We start from the raw sequence: 9,384 nt of genomic DNA, 5'->3' as shown, positions 1-9,384 counted from the left end.
TGCATCAGCTTTGGTGTTTCATCTCAGAGGAAGCCCGATGCAATCCTATACACAGCAATCACCAGGGTTGAGATGGAGTATGTGGACACTGGCCTCTTGCACAGGAAGTGGTCATAGCCTTGCAACTGTCCCTGGGCTTCTAGAAAGGCTTCTGAAAGGAAGTGGTACAGAGTGAGAAGGGAGATGGACTCAAAGTAAAAGGGGGTGGAGTTTATCTCAGCTTTTTTTCATGGAGATAGGATAAACTAAAGAATGTGGGCATTTTCAGCCATGAAGTTTCCTTCCTTTCATGATGAATGAAGTCATTCTAGGGAAATTATTGTTCCTTGTCCTGAGAAGATAGTAAGGGATCACTAAAAAAAAGTCTTTACTTTGAGCAGTCTTTCACCTCCTGGCAGACATAGACACATACCCAGACACAGTGTAGAGTTTTTTGGGAATAGAGTACAAAATAAGGTGCAAGTAATTTTGTTGAAGATGCTCAGACATTTTTTTCCAGAGAGTATTAGTTTTTCTATACCTAAGGTTTATTCTTATGAGAATGGTCTCATATCCATCATATTTCTCTCACCCTGGAAGAGTCCTGTCTTTCTATCTATTCCTCTGATGGCACTGTACCTCTATCAATTCAGTTGTCATATTCTATAGAATGACAGAGTTTCTTGGGTAAAAGTTTGTCTTTCCTTCCTCCCTAGCCTGAGAACTCTTCAATCTGATGTGATGACTCTCTCAGGCAGATGATGCATGATTATTCAAGGTCACATAATAAATGAGTTACATAGCTAGTTTTGTAACCCAGGGGTTATAACTTGGGGTCTAAGACATAAGGACTCTACATCAGTGTTCTTTCTACACCAGCACTGACTCTAGTAGTATTACATGACTACCTGTCCATTCTCTTGTCCTGTCCATCTTCATTGTTTTACAAGTGTGGCTGTGGCTCACAGAATCCATATTAGGATGCCTCTGACTTTCAGATAATAAACTTAAAAGAAGAAATCCATGTAGCCAGGCATGGAAGGCAAAGGCAAGAAGACCTCATTTCAGCCGTGAATATAAAGCAAGTCTCCATTTCAAAAATATTTTAAAATAGAGGACACTTTGTGCTAATTGTTGCAAATTTGGCCCTTCCAAGCATAGTTTCTGTTTGTAAAGAGGAACTTGAAAGAGCACAGCACTCTTTGCTCTAATTCAGGCACTCTGCATAGAAAGCATTTGTGGATCTTCCTGACTCATGGGCCTACTATGGGGCACACAATAAACATCACTAAATTCTCCTCTAGGTGAAGGCATTATCTCCAATAAGATAAAGGAGATGAGATATTATTTAGTAGTTGAGCACATGCCTAGCATGTGTACATGCTTGGGTTCAACCTCCAATGTTGAAAGAAAAGGAAAATACAAAAATATCTAGTAAAGTAGCTTTACTGATAGATAAGAAAGGAAAAAAAGAATGGTAGCTGAACTTAATCTGTATGGTGTAAATAGGGAGAAGGTCCATTCTAAGCAAAACACCCACAGGACCATTTGGCTTCCCCCTAAAACTTTAGTCAGAAATCAAAAAGGAACAGGAACTAAATCTTTGTAGATGCCAGATCTGGAGAAACTTAGTCTCAAGGCCTAAGTCAATAAATTATGGTAGAAGGAACTACAGGGAGACCCACAGTGGTAAATATAAGTATGGATGGACAAATTCATTAAAAAAAACTGGGGAATGTTGGAATTAGAGACACCATCTAGTCTAACTTGCAATGATTTAGTGGGAAATCAAGTCTCAGAAGGAACAGGGTAGGAACTAGGGTCCTAGGATCCCGGCGCCTAGGATGTGATCATTTTTTAATCTAATTTTATATAAGCATACATAGATTGGATAAATTGTTCACCAGGGGTTGAGTACTACCTAGAGCCCTCCTTCTACTGATGTAGCTATGAACTGTGATATGGGAGTTGTAATCATTGAAGGCTTTCCCAAGTGTATCCTGAAAATATGAAAACGATTGTTCCTTTTGTTCTCTAAGTCATTACAATATATGATGGAGGAGTATATAGAATGTAAACCGATCATCTTTCTGGTGGGACTTCTTAGGGATTGTAAATATGAGGATCTAGGTCTCTTGTTCAAACTGAAGGTCACAGTTCACCTTAGGGGTCTGTTAACTACTTTTTATTTTATAAGGTCAGTTATTTTTCTTTTCTTTCCTGTGGCCAGTGTGGAAGAGTAGGAAAAGGCTAAAGTTTGGAGCCGACTCTAAGTAGGAATTCTGCTTCATCCATTATGGCCTAGTTCAGTTTGTTTTCTTAGAAAAGTCACAAGATAGAATAGTGATAATATTATATCAAAAAGTTGTTGAAAAAATGAGGGGCTGGGGGGGCTGGGGATATAGCCTAGCGGCAAGAGTGCCTGCCTCGGCTACACGAGGCCCTAGGTTCGATTCCCCAGCACCACATATACAGAAAACGGCCAGAAGCGGCGCTGTGGCTCAAGTGGCAGAGTGCTAGCCTTGAGCGGGAAGAAGCCAGGGACAGTGCTCAGGCCCTTAGTCCAAGGCCCAGGACTGGCCAAAAAAAAAAAAAAAAAAAAAATGAGGGGCTGGGGATATAGCCTAGTGGCAAGAGTGCCTGCCTCGTATACACGAGGCCCTAGGTTCGATTCCCCAGCACCACATATACAGAAAACGGCCAGAAGTGGCGCCGTGGCTCAAGTGGCAGAGTGCTAGCCTTGAGCGGGAAGAAGCCAGGGACAGTGCTCAGGCCCTGAGTCCAAGGCCCAGGACTGGCCAAAAAAAAAAAAATGTTGTTGAAAAAATGAGATAATGTAGGCAAAATATATAATAAATACTGTAGTAAATATGAATTTCCTCATGTTTTCATTTCTATAAGTCTCCTGAAGACCCTAAAGTGACTTGTGGACATAGCTGTGACAGCAGAGTAAGTTCCATAACCATGTGGTGGGTGCAATTTCACAGAGCCCCATACTTCCAAGGACCCCCTCCCCCACACACACTTGGTTAAAGATCCTGCCTTCATCATCTTAAAATTGTTAATTTTTAAACAAAAGACTTGTCATTTTCATTTTGTGCTGGGACCTGCAAATTATGCTGGTTCTGTGTGCTAGGAGACAAGGCAGAGGGTCATTCCAGGACCAGAAAGCATTTGGCTAGAGTGAGAGAACACATGATTGCAAGAGAAATGCAATTCAATTTCAGTTTTGCCATAAACATGTTTCATGATATTGGACACCTCCTTTCATCCCTCGTTGACTCCATTTATTAATTTTGACAACAGGATTTTCATTAGATAATGAAAATCTAACATTCCAGGATTCCCTCAGTTACAATGGACCATGCTCCCCTGCCCGACAGCCAGGAGCATTCTGCTCTTCTTCTCAGCAGCATAGGGAGCCTGCCTCTGTTGGAGGTTGGCTGGGAATGGGAGGGGGCACAGCAGGGAGGACTATTGTTGCATTAGCAGTCCGTTTCACAACAGCCCTCTTTTGTCATTTTGCACGCAGATTTCCGTTGGCTAACCTCAACTTTATCTTCCTCATTTCTTTTTCCTCTTCAAGACACCAAGAGCCCTTCAAAACACATGACCTTCTTGCTCACAGCATAAAGACCAGCTCATTCTCTTTCTCTCTCTCTCTCTGTGGCCTCTCCAATTTGGCTCAGCATCAGTGAACCTGTGCTCCCCCTGTGGCTAAGGTATAGTATCCATTTGCTCTCTTCTTGGATTGCCAAGTTTGGGCAGTGTCCACAGTAGTCAAGGATGGACATTACCTTCCAAAGACCTATGTTTAGGAGATAGTAGTCATATGGAAGTGAGTAGTCTTCTGCATCCAGGAGTCAGCAAATCTGACTAGAAACCTGACTGTCATTTACTTGACAATCCTGGGGTGATTTTTTTCTTCAATCTGGGACCCATTGTTTGAATTCCTTTTGCAAGGAAGATAAAAGAAGGATTAGTTGAATGCCATCTAAAGTCTTTGTTTTTCTCTTATTTTGATGCTTGTTATCCCTCTGTTGAGAAGAGATTGAAGTGATGCTTGAATAGAATCTTTAGGTAACTCTCCTGGGGGTGACCTATGCAGGCTCTCTAAGAGTGTTCTTTCCTATCTAGTTTTCTATTTGGCTAACTAAAATTTGAGAATTAAAATGATCCTTGGAGATCAAGTACATATGGGGAAAACAGACATCCAGAAGGAGGAAGAAAAGTATTTGCCAAAGGTCAGGCAAAGAATCTGTGACACAATGCCTCTGGATTTCAGGTCATTGTGCTTTCTGTTCTACCCAAGGCGGAACAAGACACCAAGAAACAGTTCTCCCATGACTGATCCAGTTGGGTCTCAGTATATTGGAGGTAGTATAGATTTTTCAGGCATGATCTTGAGACCTTATTTTTCTCTGATCCTTTCTCAAACCCTTGGTTCAGTCTGGATGTTTGGACATCCCCAGATACTTACATCTCCTTTTCCAGGTTTATCCCCTCTAATTCCTTTAATCAAAGCCAATCTATTCTTTGTCTCAATCATAGCTTTGGGGATATCTCCAATGGAGAATTTTGCAGTTCAGATGTGGATGAATGATATTACACATAGTATATATAATTAACTAACATAAGAGCTTTCTGAGTTCCTCAAACCCCTCTCCCCCATTGTGGGTATCCATAGCCTCTCTCTTTCTATGAGTCAGGCTAATCTTTCTCAAAAGAACTAGCTTTGCTTATATATACTGTATTGCAGAGTACTAAAACAGCAAGGGCGGATATGAAACTACCTTGCTTCCAGCTTAGCTACTCTTTCTTTCATCAATGCTGAGAAAAGACTGTCTTCTATGATCTTCAAAATGCAGTGTACTCAGAATCTTTAGTTTCTTTCATACCCCTCTTTTGGCTTCCTGGGGTGGATAAAATCAGAGAGGGTATTTGGAAGACTGTGAATACCTTCAGATTATCCAAGTCTTCTTCATATAGCTGATAGACAATAGAGGACATGATGGAAGAAAGATACCAGACCATTTCTCTCTCCTCTGTCACCCCTAACTTCAACTCTTTTAACCACCGTTTTTGGCTAGCTTTCATTTACAGCTCCAGGTGCTGAGCCAAGGTCTCTTTAAGCTCCTCTATAAAGAAGCTCTGGAAAGCTTACCATTTTCCAACAACTCTGCCAGGTAAATCTTCTCATCCTCATTTCTAGAAAAGACAACTGAAGTTGAAAGACTTTCCCAAGTTATGATTGGCTAGTTGGTAGCCAAAATGTAATTAGAACCCAAATTTCTCTGATTTTTTTCCACTATAATGCATATGATAACCATAATTGCTACTTTGGCTGAGAGCTACACTTCTGGGAGGCTGAGGCTAAATTGGATGGGTAAAGAGGGAAGTAAAGGAGTGGCAAAGATAGTCTTGATCCTTAGCTTTGAAATCATTCCAAGATTTTAAATTAAAGGGGCATATTACCCCTTTACAGTCAACTCAAAGAATTGGGAAAAACACTTGCTGAAAAACCCCATTAAGAAGTTTTCCATTCCTTGTCATTTTGGGATGTTTGCTACTTTTTATGGTAGAATTGAATATAGACCAGCTACTTTCTTGTAGAGTAACTGCTACAGCTGGGAAGGGCAACCTAGAAATTTTAGTAACAGCTTCTAGCTCTTCCTAAGGGAATTCTCCAAGAAGTTTTAGGCCTGACTTTGATCCTGGCAGCTTTCTTCTTGCCCTAGTGGCAAGTATCCCAATATCACACTTCAAAATCCACTGTCAAGTTTTGCTCTTTGTTAACAAATATTTTCCTTTCCCCAGATATAGCTAAAAGAATAAATGAGGAACTCTAGAGGGTACAATAGGGTTATATATGGCATAACCTCTAACTACAAATGATATTAACAAGTTTCTCACCAAATATTGACCTGCATTTCCCATTTATAACTGTTAGTGAGTGGGACTAGATGATCAATAATAACACTTTTATTATGTATTCCTTATGGGTAAAGTGTTCAAGTTATACAAGAATAAGGCCTAAAAAACCCACTGTCACCATTGTGTACGTACTCTGTTAACTCAATTGTCATTCACTCTTGTTTTATTTCGGGTAGCAGAATCACCTCCTGCCTATACTTCTGAAGTTTCTGGGATTGCAGGCCTGTGCCATAATGCTCAGCTACAGCCACCATTTTGAACATTTGTTATATGGAAAATACAAAAGAGTTGACATGCATTATCACATCTTTCTCCCAATAATTTTACAAAATAGGTATACATTTTGTGTGTAATTAAGGATAGAGCTCATGGAGGTGAAATAATTTGTCCAGGTTGTCTAGCTAGTTAGATGACAGAGTAAGGATTCAAGCCTGTGTTAAAATGTAGTCTAACCTTGATATTTGTTTTAAAAAACTTGGGGAAATTGGATAAGAGCAAGAATTATGGGGCTGGCCCTTTCCTCAAGTCAGGAAGTCAAGATAATCACCAAATCGTCCCATTACAGGACTCCATTGAAGATGGAGAATCCTGAGATGCTATGGCTACTTATAATCCTTCTTCTGGCTGAGCTGTATGCCTTATTTTGCTTATTTCCCTATGCTGCTAGTTTAGGCTGGTTCCACCAGCCTCTGAAGTTTCTGGAAAATTTGAGTGTGATTTCATCACTATTGTTTCTCTCTTTCTTTCCAGGGCCACATCTTCCACAAAGATCTCACTGCTCCAAGGAAGCCCCTGGTCTGGCTTCCTGCAGTGCCACGCTCCGTGTATTTGACAAGCTGAGTTGGACACTCCATGTGGTAGAGTGTCAGTTTGTCAAATACCCCAAGTGCGGTACATGCCTAGCAACTCCAGGCCAGGGCAGATGGGACAAAATGAATAAACTGTCATCTGGATAAAAGAATAGTTGCCAAAAATCAAGCTGTCCCATTATTTTCTATGATTTTTGATGGAACTAAGGTACTGTATGTGAGCATACAGGGGGAGAGTAACACCGCTCTGGGAGCAACTACTACAAGATGTGTCTGCAGACATCCTGAGAATGCTGAGGAGTACGCAAAGTCTTCAAGGCATAGGGGATACAGAAAGGGGCATGTTCATTGACTCATTATTCTTTTCTTTCTTCATATCCCCCTTCTCACAGCCAAGACCAGCAGTCTCATATAAGTATTATGACTTATGTGAGAAATGAAGGCATAGAAACTCACTTTCTTTACTTTAATTATTGCCTTCTTCCTTTCCCTCTTGCTTTTCTCCTTGGATCACATGTTCCATTTCTTTCTGCCTGTCCAATTTGTCCCTATATTTCTTGGCCTTGTCAGAGTACAGTCTCTTATCACTTTTGCAAAATAACCTATACTTTTCCTTTTGTCATTTACAAAACATTCCTGTCTGGGTCTTAGTATGTGCTCATATATCTCCTACCATTTAAAATAACCTTTTGGATTGCTAATGAGCTTTCTCAGGGAATGTTATTGAGTTCTCAATTGTATTGTGAGCTTCAGAAGACATGGCTATTTCCTTGATGAATGCTTCCACTACAGTTGCCTAGCATCTTAACTATGACTTAACCATGATTTTAACTATGATTTAACTATTCAATCAATGTTTTACTGTTTGGTTTCATTTTCACTAGTCTATTAGCATCAGGTTTGAGTACCAAATGTCACCTAGGATTTTGTGGAAGAAAAAAAATCACACTGTGGACATCATAGAGAGTGTACAGAGCATCAGCAAACATGGAGGCTATTCCCTTCCTGAGAAATAAAACCAAGGATTAAAAAAGGAAGGCAAAAATGAGTTCAGAGAGCAAACAAATTCTGGGATTACTTGGTTAAACAAAGTTACACGAGTGCTTTATTGCAGAATTTTTCAGAGACCTTAATATTTGAATATTACTTTGCTTATCTCTAGGATGGAGGTAGAAAATGAAGTAGCTCCTGTACTTCTCTGACCAAGTAGGCTTTTTTCCCATGGGATATCTCCTGGATCAAATATTCCACAGAACAAAGTTTGGAAAACTGCCCTGGAAAAAATGGATGGACCTAAAAAAAGCATGTTAAGTGAAGTAAGTCAGGCTCAGAGAGACAAAGATGCATGTTTTTTTTTTTCCTGTGGAAGTTACATACAAAATATAAGCATACATGAAAACATATACAGGGATATGTATATATATGTAAATATCCATACAAACAATTTGACTTAAGTATGGCATATGTATGGGAGAATTCCAATTATGTAACTCCTTTGAACAACTAACAGGTTAACAAAATGAATACCAGGAAGTTGAAACTTGTTTAGTTGGGAGGAAGTCAAGGAGACCAGGGGCAGACAAATGGAAAGAGGAAGGGTGGGTGAATATCTCTATAATATTCAATGTACATATGTGAAAGTTGAACCAAGTAACTTGAGAGGACCGGTGGGGTTGGAAAAGATGAGGGAGAACAATGGATGTGGTGACATTGATCTGGATACATTGTACTCATATGCTGACAAGTTAAATTGAAACCCCTTTGTAGAACTAAAAGATAATACAATTAAAAAAAACTTCCCTAGAGAAATTTCATAGTGTCCCTCTCTTCTGGAAATACTGCTTCTTTTCACTTCTTTGCTTTTCCCAGGCAAGTTAGCATCCAAAGACAGGTCCCATGTTGTCATTCGTATTGATTTTGGACTATCCTGGAGACTGGGGCTTCTTCTATACCTCGCAATCACTTTCTGATTTTTTTCTATATTGAAAACAAGTTTGGAAGCAAAGAAAATATTCTTGTTGTGATGAATAAATATGCCAAGAAGTTCATAAGCCTTGCTTTAGATCTCCATTCTACCACTGACTTGAAACGTTTGACTTTATAAACAAGTCACTCTTTCCTCATTCATAATATGAAAGAGTTAGGATTATAAGATGAAAGATTCTGAAAAATCCCTGTGGACTCATAGTTCCTATGGATTAGGTTCCGTCAAATTGTGAGTCATTTCTCTAAAATTTCACTTTTCAAACAGAGATTCCTTTTTTTTTTAAAGGAGTCTAGTAGAGAAAGATTATGAGGGTTTTCAAAGGCTGTGGGATATAGACACAGAGCTGTTTCCAGAAGGAAGCTAAAGTTCCCCTGGTGAGGCCCTCTTTCAGAGGCTTGTAAGAACATTAAGAAAGAAGAAGTTGTATTTTCACCAATTTTGTAAATCTAGCATCCATGGATGAGGGAAAGGATGATGTTGAGTGGTGGTAAAGCAGAGGCTCCTCTTTGTTTACACACACACATTTGTAGCTATTTTGACTTCTGTAATCATCCCAGTAGGGAAGCATCTCCTTCCAACCTGTGCTGTATTGGGACTTAAATTGGCAACCTGGCAATTCCAATGAAGAGAAAAGAAATTTATTTGACATGAATTACATGAGAGAAAGGATGTGTG

Source organism: Perognathus longimembris, chromosome 28, assembly GCF_023159225.1.
Source record: "Perognathus longimembris pacificus isolate PPM17 chromosome 28, ASM2315922v1, whole genome shotgun sequence".
NCBI lineage: Eukaryota > Metazoa > Chordata > Mammalia > Rodentia > Heteromyidae > Perognathus > Perognathus longimembris.
This window is presented reverse-complemented; position numbering follows the sequence as displayed.